The 19,296-nt window shown below is 42.0% G+C and overlaps 1 long non-coding RNA gene across 2 annotated transcripts; it reads left to right on the forward strand.

The window, feature by feature from the left end:
- The first annotated feature begins 3,508 nt into the window (after nucleotides 1–3,508).
- LOC131382555 (uncharacterized) lies at nucleotides 3,509–12,807 on the forward strand. 2 transcript variants are annotated; one of them, XR_009212114.1, is made up of 4 exons: nucleotides 3,509–3,749; nucleotides 4,407–4,435; nucleotides 11,772–11,832; nucleotides 12,698–12,807. It is a non-coding gene; the product is annotated as an uncharacterized LOC131382555 (long non-coding RNA). The 2 variants fall into 2 exon arrangements; XR_009212115.1 differs by having other exon boundaries at nucleotides 3,509–3,734.
- The last annotated feature ends 6,489 nt before the right edge of the window (nucleotides 12,808–19,296 follow it).

Below are 19,296 nucleotides of genomic sequence, written 5' to 3' on the forward strand. Positions count from 1 at the left end.
CACATGGTAGAATTTCAGGGAGTAGCTTGACCACATTCCAGTTGCCCTCTTCCCCACATGCATATGCACAGACACATACACACACCTTTCCTGTTAAAAGTTGATATTATGGCATGATTGAAGTAGATCATCCCATGAGTTCTTTGCTTTTCATTTCTATTTAGATATAAAATTTGCACTGTTGACATGGGCACAGAACAAAGAGAACTGTGATTTATGTTTCATAATTCCTATAGCTGATTTCCTGTGGGATTGTGTTTTATGTCCTATCATATCTTGGGCACTCTGTATTCTCCACCCCTTGCTGCTTGAACATTAGCTTGGCTAAAGCGTAGCTGCAGTGTGGAGCTCTGGTACCTCAGCAGGGCAGGCAGGAAGGGGTTTGGGAGAAGGAGTTTCTGTTGGCTATTCTAAGCTTGTACTATATAGGATGCTACCTCCCCTCATAAAGCATGGAGCAATGATGGGCCAAGTAAAGCAGGGATGCTAAGATGTAGAATCTTTCTTAACCTGCTAAATAATGTGTGACTTATGAGATGATAGACCTATTGTGTTCAGAATTTATTGCTTCTTGTGGGTCCTTGGTCTCGCTGACTTCAAGAATGAAGCCACGGACCCTCATGGTGAGTGTTACAGCTCTTAAAGATGGTGTGTCCGGAGTTTGCTCCTTCAGATATTCAGATGTTCAGATGTGTCTGGAGTTTCTTCCTTCCGGTGGGTTCATGGTCTCGCTGACTTCAGGAGTGAAGCCGCAGACCTTCGCAGTGAGTGTTACAGCTCTTAAAGGTGGCGCGTCTGGAGTTGTTTGTTCCTCCCGGTGGGTTCGTGGTCTCACTGACTTCAGGAATGAAGCTGCAGACCCTCGCAGTGAGTGTTACAGCTCATAAAGGTACTGTGGACCCAAAGAGTGAGCAGCAACAAGATTTATTGTGAAGAGCGAAAGAACAAAGATTCCACAGCGTGGAAGGGCACCCCAGCGGGTTGCCACTGCTGGCTCGGATGGCCAGGTTTTATTCCCTTATTTGGCCCTGCCCACATCCTGCTGATTGGTCCATTTTACAGAGTACTGATTGGTGCGTTTACAGTCCTTTAGCTAGACACAGAGTGCTGATTGGTGCAATTTTACAGAGTGCTGATTGGTGCACTTACAATCTTTTAGCTAGAGGCAAAAGTTCTCCAAGTCCCCACCCAACCCAGAAGCCCAGCTGGCTTCACCTCTCAACATGGGGAAGGAAGGAGCCTCAGGAGCTGCCATGGTGCCCTGCACCCTGCAGGGAGCTCCTCTCCACCTAGCCCCAGCCTGGAGGTTTGGGGATAGCCCTCTCCACAGTTACCTTCATTGCTACATTGCACTTCCTTTGATTGAGCTTAGACCTGCCTCCTGTAGCTTTCTCCTCTCTTTCCACCTTAGGGGCTTTGAATTAGTCCATCCCATGCACTTGCCCTAGCATGGTGGGGAGTGATGGAGGAAATCTTCTGGAGAGGAGTGCATTTGCTGTGCTGTAGGTGGGGAACTGTTGAAGCTTATTGCCCCTAATCTCATGTGTGGTTCTTGTGCCGGAGTGCCATGTTCCATCCTCAACCCTGTGAGGTAGGAAGGAAGAGAAACATGGATTCAGGAAGCTGTGCTGTCCCTCTCTTCAGAGTGCTCCTACTAGTCCTAATGGAAGCCTTATCTCTGAGTAACTTTCTTTGTTCCAGTTGACCTTGCCCTATTACCAAAGCTGACTGGACTGAGAGAGTCACCTGACCTAAGCTGAACCAATCAGTGTCTTTCTTTCAAAAACATGAAGGGCTTGGAAAAATACAGCCAGCCATGATGGCTTTGAAACTGAGGCCATAAACAGTTGGGATGGCAAAGAGCCACATCCGAGTAAAAAACTTCACAGAGGTCTGGAGAAGCAGAAGAAAGAGCCTCAAAGAGAACGAGAGCCCATGGGGAGAATGGAAGAGGCTTGCAAAAAGAAACAGCCATGAGAGCTCAAGTGGTCCCCAAAATAAGGAGATAAAGAAGAGAGGGTGCTGGTGACTTTCCAGGGCCAGCTGTAGTTCTTCAAACAGGTTTCACGAGATTTTTCTGCATCCTTCCAATAAATTCCTTATTGCCAAAGCTAGCTTAAGTGAGTATCTGTTTCGTGAAATAAAGTGATCCTTCAGACTGGGTTGTAAAATTTGATATCATAGGGAAAAGATAACCCTACTGGTTCATTTCCCAGAGTCACTGCCAGTCTTAGGCGTATGGTTTAAAGAGGGGGAGGAGGGTACCCGGCCCAAACTCTTTTCTCCTCTGGTGTGCCATCTGGTCATAAATTGCAACATTAGGGTCCCGTTCCTTTGGGTTAAGGATTTGTTTCTCAAAGAGCTTAGCTAAATGGCACTCAAAGCACGAAAATCGCTCACTCAGGGATAATGAGCTTGGAGTGTCTTTCAGGGAAGCAGACAGGTAAGTTCACAGCCCTGCACGAAGAAGATTCCAGATGGGGAAGATCTGAGGGGCTCTGTGTTATGCCACCGCCTTCAGCCAGATCACCAGCTCTGCTTCTATCTGAAATCATTACAACAAAAGAATTCTTCATATATATGTGAAGAATAAGTATTCTTATAAATATGTATAAGAATATATATTCTTCTATATTAATCTATAAATAAAAACATATGAGTATATATTCATATATACATATCTATATATATAAAAACATAGATATGTTTTGGAGTTGGGATCACAAGTAGCAACATCGGAATAAAAAACCCGGAGAGGTTTGGAGAAGCAGGAAAAAAAGCCTCAAAGAGGAAGAGAGACCATGGAGAGAATTTACATGTATATAAAATATATATGTATATGTATAACATATATATAAATATATTTACATGCATATTTACACACACACACACACACACATCTTAAATCACAAATTTAGGGTATTTTCTTGAAAGTCCATGGGGATTCACAATTGTTTTTTTGATACGGAGTTTCGCTCTTTTGCCCAGGCTGGTGTGAAGTGACGTGATTTCAGTTCACTGCAACCTCTGCCCCCCAGGTTCAAGCAATTCTCTTGCCTCAGCCTCCCAAGTAGCTGGGATTACAGGCGTGTGCCACCACACCTGGCTAGTTTTTGTATTTTTAGTAGAGACGGGGTTCCGCCATGTTGGCCAGGCTGGTCTCGAACTCCTGACCTCAGGTTATCCACCCGCCTCGGCCTCCCAAAGTGCTCAGATTATAGACATGAGCCACCATGCCCACAGGATTTACAATATTTTCAAGATACCAAAGTGAGCAGCACCCCTGAGTACATAGCAGAGGTTTCTGGGGATATAGTCTGTGCTTTCTTTCCCTCTCTGCTCAGCTCCTTGAGAGACAAATTCTTAACCCAAAGGAATGGGACCCTAATGTTGCAATTTTTGACAGGATGGCACACCAGAAGACAGAGTTTGGGTCTGGCACCTCCCTCTCCTTCTCTTTAATTCCTGTGATCTTTTTATTCCTTAATAGATTGGTTTCCACATTTACGAAAAGGAAAAGGCAGGAGAAGGGCATAGCTGGCCCTCTCTAAGATGGAGTGCCAAATCCACATGGCTTTGGAGCACAGTGGGCCAGGTGGGAACTGAGGCAAACTGAGGAGGCAGAAAATACTTCAAGAGTTTCAAATTAGAAATGCACAACCGCCCGCTGCCCCAAATGGCATGAAAGTGAAGAATGAGCAAACCACCTCCAAAGGGCTGAATTTGTCTTACAGGTGCCAGTTTATAAGGTTTGATTGTGTTTTATTTGAGTGCCAAAAGTTTCATGCTTGTATGTTTGTCTTTGGGTGTGAAGAGAACTAAGATAAACCAAATGAGTAAAATCTGAAAAATTTTACTGAGGACGGGAATAATTTGGGACACTTATTGGAAGTTGATAATAATAATAATGAAAATAATCATGTGGGTATAGAAGTAACTTTGCTCTCTTACTTCTCATCTCCTGTCCCGTCTTTTGCCTCCATTGGTTCTCCTAGTTGTCCTCTCATTTTTGTGGGCAAGGCCTACAACTTGTGTTCAGTGAGTCCCACATCCTGCAGAACCTTGGCAAAGGCCCAGAGACATGGCATGTGAATAACGCCATGGCTTTGTGCCAAGTGCAATTGAATTTGTCACTGAGGACCACGTGTTCTGAGGGTGCTCAGAGATGTTCGGTAATGAGCTAATGCTCTTGGCATGCAGGTGCGCTGGGATCGTGTGTCTCCAGATACAGGTGTTGCTGGCCTAGTTAGTGATTTTTCTTATTTGTTTAATGCGGGCCACCTCTCCAAATAATGCCTGGGGCCAGGTATCCTGCTGGAGGCCCGGATGTAGGCAGCAGAAAATGCCATGGCCCAGGGCACAGTGGTGTCTGACTTTTACTCACCTGTGCTGCTTTCTCCTTCCAGGTGTTCCCAGGACCATGTTAGAGACCAGGGTAAGACCTCAGCTTTCTATCATATTTTAAATCATGGAAACAGTAAATACATTGAGAATTCTGGCACCAGCTAAGCTTAAATTTTTAAACTGTGCCAAAAGAAGGCTTTAAATACCTTTCTGTTTTCTTTCGCTTTCACTTCATCTGTTTTTCTTTTGCCTAATTGAGATCTCAGATACAGGGGGGCGTGGAACATGGGTTTTTAACTGGTGGTTACTGGATACTGTATAGGTATCCATGAATCTCCTGATATGGTAATTAACATTCTTTGTACGTATGTATTTTCTGGCAAGATATCCGTTGCTTTTATTTGGTCTTCAAAGCATCTAGGATGTTTCCAGGAAGGTTAAATAAAATCATTAGAGAAAAATGAGAGTCATACTAATCTGGGTTGCATTTTCTGCCCTGCCCTTTCCATATTTTGTAAACTTGGGAAAGTTGGTTAGCCTCTCAAGGGCTCTATATTCTTATATAAATGTGAAATGTTCCAGACTCAACAGGATTATTAGGAGATTATTATTAGGAAATTATTAAAGCAAATGCAGATAATAAGCCTTACACAGTACCCAGCAAATCGTAGATATTTAAGAAGTGCTCATTCTAGTCAGGATACGGGCAGCTGGAGTCTTTCTTGTTCTTCAATTTTTTAGACACTGTCTGCTGTTTATAAAAACATAATAAACTGGCTGGGGGTGGTGGCTTACACCTGTAATCCCAGCACTTTGGGAGGCCGAGACGGGTGGATCACCTGAGGTCAGGTGTTTGAGACCTACCTAGCCAACATGGTGAAACCCTGTCTCTACTAAAAATACAAAAATTAGCTGGGCACGGTGGCAGGTGCCTGTAATCTCAGCTACTCAGGAGGCTGAGGCAGGAGAATCGCTTGAACCCAGGAGGTGGAGGTTGCAGTGAGCCAAGATTGTGCCACTGCACTCCAGCCTGGGCAACAGAGTGAGACTCCTCCGTCTCAAAAAAAAAAAAAAGACATAATAATTCTTTTATTTGGAGTAATTTTAGATGTATATAAAAGTTGCTAAGAAAATGCATAGATTCTCTTTGTAGTCTTCACTTAGCTTCCCCTGACCTCTGTTCCTCTGTCTTTCCTTACTGTTCACAACAGTGACAGTGTTGAAAAATGCTGGTCACTGATGACTGCTGTCTTTAATTCATGAAAGTGGTAGCTGAGTCACCTGTACTTTCCACCTACAGAACCTTTTGGGTCCTGGCCTGTCTCGGACTTTTGTCTTCTCTTGACAGTGTGGGTTACTATGCAGCTCCCATGCCATAATAATGTGAGGCCATCAGAGTGTATCTTCCCAGCCACACCTCTGGGTCATTTCAGAATGCTGCGGTGCCCCAGGTGCCCATCCTTGTATCTTTCCTCAATTTTTACTCACTCTCTAAGCCATTTCACCCTATCCTTTAAAACCCTGCTGTACACTGATGCCTTGCAAATTTTTATTTCTAGCCCCACCCACACCCTAAGTTCTAGACTTGTGTGTCTAACTGCCTACTGACATCTCCAGTGAAATATCCAATAGGCTTTCTGAAATCAATGTGATCAAAACCTAACTCCTATGACCCTCTCAAACATGCTTCTCCCCAAATGTCACCCACCCCCCAGTATATGACACCACCATCCATCCCAAAACTTAAAATTCCTAAATGCCTTTTCTTTCTCTCACATATCACACCCAAATCCTCATAAATCCTATCATCCCTTCCTTTAGAACATACTTGAAATTCAACTACTCTTCATGACCTCCTCTGCTCTCACCCAAACGTGGCCACCATCATAATTCAGATGGACATCTCTAGTGGTTTTCAAACCATCTCCTTGCTCCCAGGCCTTTCCTGTCCCCCATAACCCCTTTAAGCAAGTCAGGTCATATCACTCCCTTGCTCAAAATTCTCCATCAGTTTTCCATCATACTTAAAATAAAGCCCAGCGTCTTCATGTGGCACACCTGCTCTGGCCCTTGGAACCTCTGCAACATCTTCTCCTTCTACTCTTCCTCTTGCTTTCTGCACTTGGAACACTCTAAGCACCTAGAATGTTTCCAGGAAGGTTAAATAAAATCATTTGAAAAAAATGAGAGTAATACAAAACTGGGTTGGACTTCATGCCGGTTCCTCATACACAATAAATACACTCCCTTCTCAGGGCCTATAAATGTGCAGTTCCTTCTGCCTGGAAAGCTTTTCTGAAGGATATTCCTGTGGCTTGCTCTCTCATTTCATTTAGGAGTCTTAAAGTACCATTTTCTCAGATAGATCGTCTTTGACCATACCAGCCCCCATTCCTTGCTGTCTCCTATCCACTTACCTTTACCAGACACTGTATTGTAACATTTTATTTGTGTATTTATAGTATGTTTATTCATTGGAAGAATGCTTCTCACTTGGGGTTCATTAATTCCATCCACCACCTTTAGGGGCCATTCAGCATATTGTAGACCTTTATGTTTGTGATAACTGAGCGATTGCTGCAGGTATCTAGTGAGTAGCGGCCAGGGATGCCTCTAAACACCCAACAATGCACAAAGCAGCCCCTACAACAAAGAACGATACGGCTCAAGCTATCAACAGAGCCATGGTTGAGGAACCCTGTAATGGAATATGAGCTCTCATAGGGTGAGAACTTTTAATATGAACTCTCACAGGGTGAGCCTGCATTGGAATGTGAGCTCTCATAGGGTGAAGACTTGGTGCTTCTTGTCTACTCCAGCACCTAGGACAATAGTTGGCACCTAGCAGAGAGACTCAATAGATATTTGTTGAATGAATGAATGAATAAATGGCTATTCATTCTAAGGTTGACTGCCTTCCTGCTTCCAACCTGGAAGCTAGGCTCATGTGCCTTCTGTCCTTGAATTCCCTACAGCTAGAAAAGGATCTGAGAAGGGGTGGGAGGGGATGAGTTTAGAACACAGGGCTGATCTTCGTCAGAGTCCATATTGCCTTCTCAAAACTTTCTGATCTCCAACTCCCCACTTGGGACAAAGCATCATTAGCTAGTTTGCAGGCATGGTTAACAGAAAGAGGTGTTTAATTCTTCCCCATTTGTAGTCTAAAATCTTTCCATTCCATGCACAAACCCACTCTGATCACAAAGGGTAGGACTTTTGAAACTCAAAAGCTAAGTATTGATTCAGGTTTTTATCTCTGTCATGCATTCTCTTCCTTGGAGCAATAAATGCCAGACCATCTTGGCTTCTCTGTGTTTTTCAGAAAAGAAGTCAGGAGTCAGGAAAAGACCCTAAAATTATGCAAAATATCGAGGAATTCTTTAACCACTCTGACTTTAGCCATTCTTCATGACCTCAGGATCAGGCAAAAATTTGCAATGTTCTAGAAATAGTATGCTATCATCTTAGAATGTTTTAGTTTTGCAGAACTCTATGTTTGTTTTTATGTATATATGTCAATGTTAAAAGAATTATTTTAAAGAATTGGCTCTTGTGATTCTGGGGATCTGGCAATTCCAAAATGTGCTGAGCACAATACATAATTACAAAGATGTGGAACTAACCTATGTGCCCATCAACTAAAGGGTGGATAAAGAAAATGTGGCACATATATACCATGGAATACTAGTCAGCCATCAAAAGGAATGAAATAATGTCTTTTGCAGCAACTTGGATGAAGCCGGAGGCCATTATTCTAAGTGAAGTAACACAGGAGTGGAAAACAAAAAACTGAATTTTCTCAATTATAAGTGAGAGTTAAGCTATTAATATGAGTATGCAAAGGCATACAGAGTCATAAATGGACTTTAGAAACTCAGGAGGTGGAGGGTAGGAGGGAGACTTGGGACACTAAACTACACTTTGGGTGCAATGTGCACTACTCAGGTGACAGTTGCACTCAAATCTCAGAATTTACCACTATATAATTTATCGATCTTACATAAAACCACTTGTACCCTAAAAACTATTGAAATAAAAAAGAAATCTACTGCGCAAGCTGGCAGGCTGGAAACTCAAGCAAGAATTAAAGCTAGAGTCTTGAGGCAGAACTTCATTTTTGGAAAACCTCAGTTTTTGCTCTTTAGGCCACCAACCGATTGGGTGATGCTGACCCACATTACGGAAGGTCATCTCCATTATTTAGAGTCAGCTAGTTGGAGATGTTAACCACATCTACACAATACCTTCACGGGAACATCCAGATTACTGTTTGGTTAAATACTTACATCCTATAGCCTAGCTACATTGGCACATAAAACTAACCACGGCATTTGGAAACTGGGAGATTCAGAGTCTGAACTGTGCTCACTGCCTATCTCTTTGTTAGAGGCTAGTAGCATCACCTTTCAATAGAAGGGCCAGCAAAATATGTGTGCCTAGAGGTTCTTTTGCTATATATACAATAGAGCTGCTGAGTAACCTAAGTTAGCGGAAGGACCTAAGCCAGTCCACGGATGCCTGAGGGGAGGAATGAAGCAGGTCCCAGCACAACTTGGGAGTTTGGAGTTTTTGTAACCCAGAAAGCACCTTGCCGTTTGCCTCCCATAAAGGAATGACTAGGCCCAAGTCTGCACAAACCAATTTCAGCCTGACCCTGATTAAAATTTCCTTCTAGCAAATCTGAGAAACAGCTGTTTCTCCACACGATGCCCCCAGCACACCCCAGCCACCCTGTCATCCCTGGAGGCTATTCCTCAGAAGCCAGCTGTTGTGAGTGAGAAGATGAAAGGTGTCAGTCCCATTTGTAGTGCTTGTAACTTAGGGGAGGCAACAAGATTCTTCCTTTGTTTTATCCTTTCAAGTTTAACAGTTAGTCATCATGACTGGGGGAAAGAGTTATCATTTCCAGTTTCTGCTGGATGCAGTGAAGCAATTCATCAATCTCCTTAGAAAAAAATATATGCTCCAACCAGGGTTGGTTTTCTTTGTTCCACATTGTTTTTTGTTGTAGCAAGAAAGCACAGTCACTTAACAGGTTAAGTTCTGGAAGGGCAGGAGTTTCGGTTTCATTGAGTCTCCAATTTAAAGATGGTGGAGTTGAATAAAAAGAAGAAAATATTTCTGTTGTTTTAGTTACAGAAGAAAAGGTGGCTTGGATTTGTAAATGAGAGTTCTAGAGGCTTTCATTACCTTTGTTTCAGATCAACCTCTCTCATTCAGAGCATCTTCTTTTCCTTTTCTTCTGGGGGTATGTGGGGAGGCATTCTTGCTCTGTTGCCCAGGCTGGAGTGAACTAGCACGATCATAAGTCACTGCAACCTTGAGCTCCTGAGCTCAAGAGATCCTCCTGCTTCAGTTTCCCAAGTAGCTGGGACCACAAGTACACCACCATGCCTGTTATATTATTATTATTATTATTATTATTATTATTATTATTATTATTATAGAGATGAGATCTTGCCATGTTGTCCAGGCTGGTCTAAAACTCCTGGACTTTAGTGATCCTCATTCCTCAGCCTGCTGAGTAAGGATGTCTTTGTTTAGTTCATCCAGGTGTGTTCAATATAAGGAGAAGCCTCCAAACATTGTATTTTATGCTATGATTTATATCAATCTAAATTCTAAATGCATTTTCTTCCTTAATAGTGATTAATACGTGTGGATTGATGTACCATTTATTAGCCACCAATTATTTCATTTTGAGAAAATGAGAGCTAGGAAATTTGACTGTCTTGGCCAGCTTTACCAACCAGTAGAAGGTGGAGACGGATTCAAACCCCACAGTACAGCAATCCACATGGCTTCCAAAGTCCAAACTTAAGCACAATCTTGGGAAGACGTTCTCAGGAATGCATTGTTTATAAAAAGGCAGAAATTTTAAGAACTAAAGATTCAAATATATTTAAAATGATAGCAAACATATATGTGTGTGTATATATATGTAGAGAGAGAGAGAGACAGAGAGAAGCAAACTTGTGAACTGATTAATTTATACTAGAGTATAAATGATTTGGTGTACTTTTGCTCCCAGAGAAAAGTTTCTTTAAACACATTTGTTTAAATATGACTGGAAGGGCAGAATTTAGCCTCAGGGGATGCATGGCAAATGCTATAATTTATATATAACATGTACTTGACAATATAATACAGTGGCAGGTTCTTGAGAAGGACAATTTGTCTCACACAAAAGGTACTACTTTTCCCATATTAAAGTCTTCAAATCACATAAAGGTTATATTTTAATATACACATTCGACAGCAAATTCTTTCAAGTTTTTATATCATGACAAATTTGGGAATACTATATTGATTCATTTATTTAATAAGCACATTTTGAGACTTATTATTGAATCAGACAATATCCTAGAAACTGAGAGAATGAAAAATCACTAAACCAAGCATTGCTTCCAAACGAATATAGCATGGAAGAGCCTAGGGAAATTTCAGAGTTATTGGAATCCAGAGATGGGACACACTTCTTTGGGCTCCCGTCTGAGACTGTCATAGGGAAGAGAACACCTGAGCTTGGCTTGAAATATGAAGTCTACTATGTGGAGGGAGGGAGAGAAGGGCACTCTAGGAATGGCCTGTGGGGAGGGACATTGATTAGAAAATTTCATGCTGCAGGAGACTGCCAAAATAATATATTGCATATTCAGCAATCTTACTGAGCACCTACTTTATACCTTGCATAGTGTTAGGCTCTAGGAATACAAAGGTCCTTCAAAGCCTCTAGGAATATAGAGACCCTACCGCATGGAGACAGAATCAAGGAATGCTGGGACTTTGAGAGATCTCAGCAATGATTGGGTCCAATACTTTGCCAAGTCCTAGAAGTTATAAGGAAATGCTTCCCAGGCCACTAATGAGACAAGAACACACTGGACATGAGAGTGTATCAGTCAGCTTAGGCCGAGTTATACTGCAGTAACAAATGGCACCAAATCTTAATGTCCTGCAAAATTAAAGATGCATTTTTCATTCATGTGACATGACCATCATAAAGCAGCTCTGATTTTGTTTCCTATCTTCTTCATTCTAATTCTACTGAAAAAGAAGCTCTTTTCTGGGACATACTGGTCCCCCTTCAGAAGGAAAATAGAAGAGTGGTGGACCATGGCTTTCAAAGCTTCTGTTTAACAACAGCACCCATCACTTCTAGCTACATTCACTGGTCAAGAGTGAGTCACGTGGCCAAGCCTCATGTCAGTGCAACAAAGAAACACCTTCTTTCTCCATGACCAAAAAATATCTTGAGCAGTGATGCAACTTTCATCATGGAGTTTAGGAATTCCCTATTCCATCTTCATCTCATACAGCTACATGATGAACTGTTTTATATATTGGATTCATGTGCAACATTTTCTTGAAGCATAGGTGGCAAAGAATGCTAGACATCCACTAATATCTGTTCTTCCCTTCCACAGTGTAGTCATGTCACACCTTGCACCTGGGTGTGGCTGTGTGTCCAGTTCTCACCAACTGAATGTAAGTAAAAATGATTTGTATAGATCTTGGGCCATGATTTTTAAGAAGCAGGTGTTTATTTCCTCTACCATACCTCTTCTGTGAAAGCAGCAAGAGGTAGACAATGGCAAGGCCATGGGAGCCAACATAATCTCAAGAGAATAGGTCTTGGAATCACAGTGTGGAGGAAAGCTCCAGCTGTCACACCCTGGATTGTTCTGTGACAGAAAGTGAAACTTCTGTTCGTTTGTTTATTTTTTAAGCCATATGCATTTTAAAGTGTATTTATTATAGCTGTTTACACTCTTGATGTGCATATGAAAATAAATTTGGTCATCTAATCTCCTCCTTGTTTGGAGAAGTTAAGGAGATGATCAGGGAGGGGTACAAGTTGTCCACATTTTTACAGAGGAGAATGCCCACCCCAGCCTCTGGATTCACAGGCCAAGACTTCTTCTACTATATCTGGTTGATACCCCAAGAGCTGAACAATATGACAAAAATTCAGGATCTAAATTGTTGATTCATACCCTGAATCTGGACCAAAGATGTATCCCCTGTTTCCTGCACAGTGTTTTAAAAGAGTATGTATTAATTGTGCATGTAAATATGTTAGGTTATTTCACAAGAATAGTTAGGTTCCAGCTTCTTTTGAAAAAACAGCAGGTAACACTGAGTCCATATTCCCATGAGGGGACGATTAGCTCTAGCTCCTCCTTATTTAGATGAGACCTATGCTGTTCAATTCACCAGGATCTTCTCTTCACCCTGGTGGTTTTCTGCCATCGAGGCATAGAATTAGCTGCCATTTAGTGTAATTCTTTCATGAGCCAATAGTAAAGAGAAATATAAATTTTTCTTTTTCCTTTGTCCTTATAATATACAGAATAACGAACCAACAAGAGCGAAGAACAAGTCAAAGAAATGGCAAAGAAGATATTTCTTTGGGAAAGTGAATAATCGTCCCTCAGCCATCCCACTTCTCTTATTTATGTCACCTGTCTAAGCCTCCAAGAGTATTTGTATTTTGGACTCCTGGACTAAGGATTCATGTGGATAAATGACTAACAAATGGGTGGAGGCCCCCATAAAAGCACTTTTCTTTTCCGAAGGCTATTCCTGATTGGAGTCAAGACTTCTATCCTGAGTTAGAGGTGCCTTATTCAGACTCTTGCCTGTGTGAGTGTGGTATGATCCATTCCTTCAGGTCAGCCTCTCGGATGGGTGCCTACTGTGGCCATGGCGCCATGCCAGAGGACTGGGTGGGCATGGGCATGAGGGTGCAACAGTGACTGAGGTCTCTACTCTCCAGAGGCAAAAAATAAACCTCAAGGAAGGCTTGAGCCACCAGGGGTCTGACTCTAAATAGTGATACTATCAGCCTTATTTTTTTTATTTTTAGTTGACATGTAGTAATTATGGGACACAGAATAGTATTTCAATACATGTAAACAATGTGTAATATTCAAATCAGGGTAATTAGTGCATTTGTCACCTGGAACATCTATTATTTTTTTCTGTTCAGTACATTCAAAATCCTTTCTTCTGGCTACTGGAAAACATAAAGTAAATTGTTAGCTATAGTCACCCTACAATGCTATAGAACATTAGAACTTATTCCTCCTGCCTTGCTGTCATTTTTTATCAGTTAACCAACATCTATCTCCCCGCCTCCTTTCCCCATGCTACTGTGACCACTATTCTACTCTCTGCTTCTATGAGATCAACTTTTTTAGCTGCCACATATGGGTGAGAACAGGCAGTGTTTGTCTTTCTGTGCCTGGTTTATTTTACTTACCATAATAACCTCCAGCCTCATCCATATTGCTGAGAATGACAAGATTTCATTCTTTTTATGGCTGCATAACATTCAACAGTGCATATGCCACATTTTCTTCATTCATTCATCTGTTGATGGGCACTTAAGTTGATTCCATATCTTGGCTATTGTGAATAGTACTGCAATAAACATGAAAGTGTAGATATCTCCTTGATACACTGATTCCAGTTCTTTTGGATCTAAACCCAGAAGTGGGATGGCTGGACTATAGGGCAGTTCTCTTTTTAGTTTTTTGAGGAAACTCCACGCTGTTTTACACAATTTATCAGACTTATTTTCCCCTCCTCATCACACATGGCAGATAATTTGTCACGAGGGATGTCCCTCCCAAAGCCTGCCCAGAATGGATGTGTCCTGAAATAATATTTTGAAGTAAGAGCTGGTATTTTTCGCTATACTTTCTGTGAGACCCTGTGTACTCTATCTGCTAAGAACTCCACTTTCATGGATCGTAAGAAGGCTAACACACAAAAATAAGATGTTTTTGCTTTTCCTCTTTGTAAGAATAGATAAGTTCCAGCAGAGATTTCATGCTCCAAGACTAGAGATGAACCTGCTTGGATGTTTATGCAAACCTCTGCTCAAATGTCCCTTCCTTGGAAAGGCTTTTTCTCACCCACTCAGCTTGAAATCAGATCCCTCCTCACCACCCCTCATCACTTTCTTCCCACTCTTCCCTGAGATCATTGTGTGTACATTTTGCTTGTTTAATGGTATTCTCATCACTAAGTTGTGAGCCCCTTTGGGGCTGGTACCTGGTCAGTCTACTCATGGGGTTATCTTCAGTGCCTAGGAGAGAAGCTCAACAAATATTGATTGAATTGATGAATGAAGTGTATTTGATGCTTGTGGGTCTTTGAGGAATGGCATTGCCTTTTGCCACATACATGCAGTTTTTAGGTGGGTGGCGTGTATGGTGGGTGTGCTGGCAATGGAAACCTCACATCAGTGAGGAGCTCCAAGAGCAAAAAAACCATGCTTCTTCTCAAGTAGAGACTGGGGGTGGGAACAAAGCTTCCAGGGTGTACACAACCACATGTCATGCCTGGGTCGACAGGGCAGCTCATGGTGGGGAAGCAGTGGAAGTTTCCTAGGCACTGGGGGCATGCTGGGTTTAATTCAGGAGCTGATGGGGTTGGCAGGCCTCAAGACTGTTCATGGAGCACCTGACAGGGATGAGGAAATCTCACGGGTGCCACCTTGAAGGAACGATGACATTGGAGACCAGGGCTGCACCTGTCTCTCTAGTGCTTTCCCACTACATTGGCCCCTCTACTCAAATCCAGATAAAGTGAGAAGACAGACCAACACTGAATCAACTGAAAGTAAGCTTCCACCACTCAGTGAGATGGGAGTCTAGAAACTGAGTTTTTTAAGAAAGTTATATTTCTCACGCATCAGTATTTATGAATCGAAATTTCTATTTCTCACATGAACAGTTCCTCGTGGCTGTATTTGCACCACTTGCAAACCACTCATGGATTCCAAGAGTGATGCAGTTATGGGAATAAACTGGAATCCACTCTAATTTATTCCTAAAAAGTAATTGTTCCATAAGGTTCCATAATTCAGTTCTTATTTGTCAGGTTACTTGTTAATGCCCATTGCAACTGATTATGAAAATGTGTTTCACACCTGCTGCGAACAGAGAAGTAAAAAATAAATTTTGAAGGCACCTGTTGTAACGTTGTAACAGGGAAAGACCTGGACTATGAATCATAGGACCCTGGTTCTGCTGACAGCTATGCCACCTATTAGCTGTGGGTGCTTGGCAAGTCCCTTCCCCTCTTTGGGCGCCTGTCTTCTCATCAGATGACGGAAGGAAATGAAATGACTCATCAATTTCATGTCATTGTGATAACTGCATACCTACTGTACTGTTATATATGTAGTGATTTTTCTTTCATTCAACTAAGAATTTGAATATTTCAGTTATGTTGCTTGAAATCATCCAGCAGTAGGATGACTGAACTTTAAAAGTCCCTTTTCCCCCTGACACTCTGGCCTGTGCCCTGTGATTCTAGAATTGAGAGACTGAGCCATTCCCAAACATCCTGTGAGCAGACAGTCTATTGAGCCCATCACATGAACATAGGGGTTGCCCCCCGTCTTTTGTTTCCAAGGCATGGCTGTAGCTGCAGGTGATTCTTAGATAAATAACTAGAAAATATTTGACAGCCTCACCTCCGTTAAATGTTCTTCCAAGGGATTTCAATTGAGTCTCCTGTTTTCAGGTCATTTAGAGTTTGCTGCTTCTAAAGTGCCTCTTACCATCATGGTATGATGCAGAGTTTTCCATTCCATGCTTCCATTGAAATAAATAAATCGAAATGAAGGCGAGGATTTGTCAGGTTTCCACTAGAGGGCAGCAGAGTAGTGAGAATCAGGGTTCTCAGAGGCTTTGTAGAAGTGTTGACATGTGACTTGGCAATTGAATAATTTTTGATACTGTCCTGACACATAAACACCTAGAAGCAGGTTTTCAAAGGTTATTTGCACACTAAAAGAGGAATTAAGAAAACGAACTTGCATGCCAAAAGTAATTTTCAATATTCTACAAAGAACCGTAGCTTCATTATAAGATTGTTTTTAGAGAATATTCAGCTATCGTTAACTGGATATGTTAAACTTAACTGGCAAACACGCATTCAAAATAAATTAGGCTGAATGGACCTAAGAAAGTAGATCCAGTGACTAATAAAAAATTTCTGCTGGGATTTGGGGGCTGGCCAACTCACCCAAAAGGAGAAATTGGGCTTTACGTGATTTTTCTAGATCTTCCAGCCCTGGGGGCTCCTAGGCTTGTGGTATCAGCATGGTTAAACAGTTGTGCACATACTGCACGGTTTTGTGTGTGTGTGTGTGTGTGTGTGTGTGTGTGTGTTATTGTGGTCATTTATTTTTAAGGTATTACTCTACCTTCAGCATAAAAAGTCAGCAAATTATCAGAGTTTATTCCACTGACATTCTCACATCTTGAGAAATAGCCCATTTGTATTATCACAGTTTGATATATTTCCCATTTACTGAGCTTCCTTGGCAAGCTGGCATTTTAATTTAATTATACTTTTTGCTAATGGTCTTTATTTTTCAGTGTCTGTGTAAAATGCCCGTAGGTTTGATTATCTGCCCCCCTCCTCTTCCCAGTGCCGAGCTATAGTGCAAATTTATAAACTGACAAAATTCAGTGTAAAATTCAGGAAGGTGAAATTAAGGAATTTGTAAAGAAATCCTGCGTAAATGCTGAAGTCTTTTCTTCGCTTACAGAGGACGACTCCCTCTTGCATAAGTTTAGTTCCTGGCCTTGGTGTCTCCAATAGGAACCCAGAACAGAGGCATGTGGCCTGTGTCCTTGTCCCTCTCTGTGCTAGCTCAGACTCTGTCCCCCTCTGTGTCAGGTAAGAGAGAGTTTCTGTGCCAGATCAGAGAGGGTGTCCCTCTGAGCTGACATAGAGAGGGACAAGGCACAGAGAGGAATGAGGACCTCCAAGAGTTTGAACTCTTCCGAGGGTATCCTCTGAGCCTCAAGGGATATAGCAACAATGATAATAGCAGGGTTTTCTTGGCTTATTGCTGGGAGCTTATGGAGGCTTCTCCCTTTAGAATAGAAACTGATCGTGTAGGGCTGTAGCTTTCCTTGAAGACTGTAGGCTGGGTAGTGGAGTCTGGACCACGGGCCCTACCAGGACCCTAGGGCTGTGTTGGTGTGCATTTAGTAGTAAAAAGGAGCTAATGAATGGAAATACCCAGAGAGGCAAGTACACACATCCATGCTCATATTTCATAGAAGTGTGCACACTCTGTTTCCTTGATCCTAAGACGCTGCTGACTGTAAGACACACCATTGATCCAATAATAGCCCTCCAAGGGAAAAAAAAAAAGAAGAAGAAGAAGAAAGAATCACTGCCAGGTTAAACTTACACATCAATTGTAGGGTACATCCCAGTTTCAGAAATGCCAAAAAGTGGAAAACAAAGGCTGATTTCAAAATCTTAGAAATTTGGCATATCTAATTTTGATAGATGTATTTAAGGTAAAGCTCCTCCCAAAATTTGTCCTGAAGAAAAACTCAGGATTTGAAACCTATGCAACCACAGTCAAGTTTCTAAGTCATGATCCATAAATGGGCTAGCAAAGTGTGAGAATAGTCTTTGTCTGTGGAAGTGCTCTGCAACTGTAAAGTTCTGGGCAAATGTTGGCTTTTGGTATTTTATTTCACTGGATCTGTGTTATCTATTTGTTTTTGTTTGACTCATCTTTTTTACACGGGATCCCTCCCCCCGGGACCCAACCTGTCCTTATGACCCCCTTACCCCTTCATCTGTCTCATCAGCTTGGATGATTTGCCTTATAGAAGTGTGTAGATGGCAAGCAATTCATTTAATCAATTTAGTGAAGCCTAGGACCATTTATTTGCCTGTGCTTGTAAAGGCATCCCTCAACTCCTGCTGAGAATGCGGAGAGAAACAGGAGAGTTATAATGGTGAAGCGTTTTCTATTAAAGTAGAGGGAAGTTGTACAAGAGAGGGGGCAGTGACAAAAATAAGTGTATCAGGCACGGTCTTGGTGACACTAGTCAAGAGCCTCAGGAACCTACCCATTGCACACCTTGGACAGAGTGATGCAGGTCCCAGCCACGGCAGAGATGCTGCTGGCTGCAGTACTCACAGGAAGGCAAGAAAGGGACAAACAATTGAAGAACAGGGCGTGTTAATTACCTTACTCAAGGGATCTTATGAAACATGGCATACATGTAAATTGACACAGTGAATATGATTACCGCAGGATTTCATTTTCATGCAGAGGAGCAAAGGGAAAGAGATAGAGGCTTATATGCCACTCTCTATGATGTTTGTTCTCTCTTCTGCAAACAGAAGTCCTACTCTTATCTATCAGCCTCCTCACTGCTCAGCCTTCTTGGTGATTACGCTGTCTCTCTTTTGCCTCTCCATTTGCTCCTCAGTTACTTGCTTGATTGAATGAAATTCTTTTGCACTATGGGAGGCAGGATATAGTCAGAGAGGTAATGGGAACCAGATCATGGAGAATTGGAAGGACTTTGCATCTCTCTGGTATTATTGGTGGTGACTCCTTGGTATAAGAACAGACAGTGTGGGTGGGATGCCACAGCGAAGCAGAGAGACCGTTTAGCAGAGGTGAGATGGATGCGACGGGGGGAGAGGAGGAGGGGAAGGAGGAGTTTGACACCAAAGAGGGTCGGGGGGGAAGAAGTTGTCAGATTCTGATGTATTTTTAAAATATGGAATTGGATGTAGCTATGACAAAAACATAAGAGGAGAGGAAGATGACACCCAAGTTTTGGCTGGAGCAATCAGAAGAATGATGTTGTTACTTTTTGATATGGAGAAAATATTTGCTTTAAAAATGTGAAATGTTAAATTTGTACTTGTTGAAAGAGGAAACAAGTAATGTTGGGAACAAAGTGAGGTTTCATGACAGAGACCAGAATTCAAGAGATGACACAGGAGAGAGAAACAACAAGAGAAAACAAACATTGGAAGAGATTCAACCCCTTGACAAACACTTGGCTGTGCAGCCGGCTGGATCAGAGTCAACCTGGAAAGATGTTTGCCTTGAATTACTATCAAATCACTTGTGTGTGTGTGTGTGTGTGTGTGTGTGTA

Source organism: Hylobates moloch, unplaced genomic scaffold (assembly GCF_009828535.3).
Source record: "Hylobates moloch isolate HMO894 unplaced genomic scaffold, HMol_V3 SCAFFOLD_50, whole genome shotgun sequence".
In the NCBI taxonomy this organism is placed as follows: Eukaryota; Metazoa; Chordata; class Mammalia; order Primates; family Hylobatidae; genus Hylobates; species Hylobates moloch.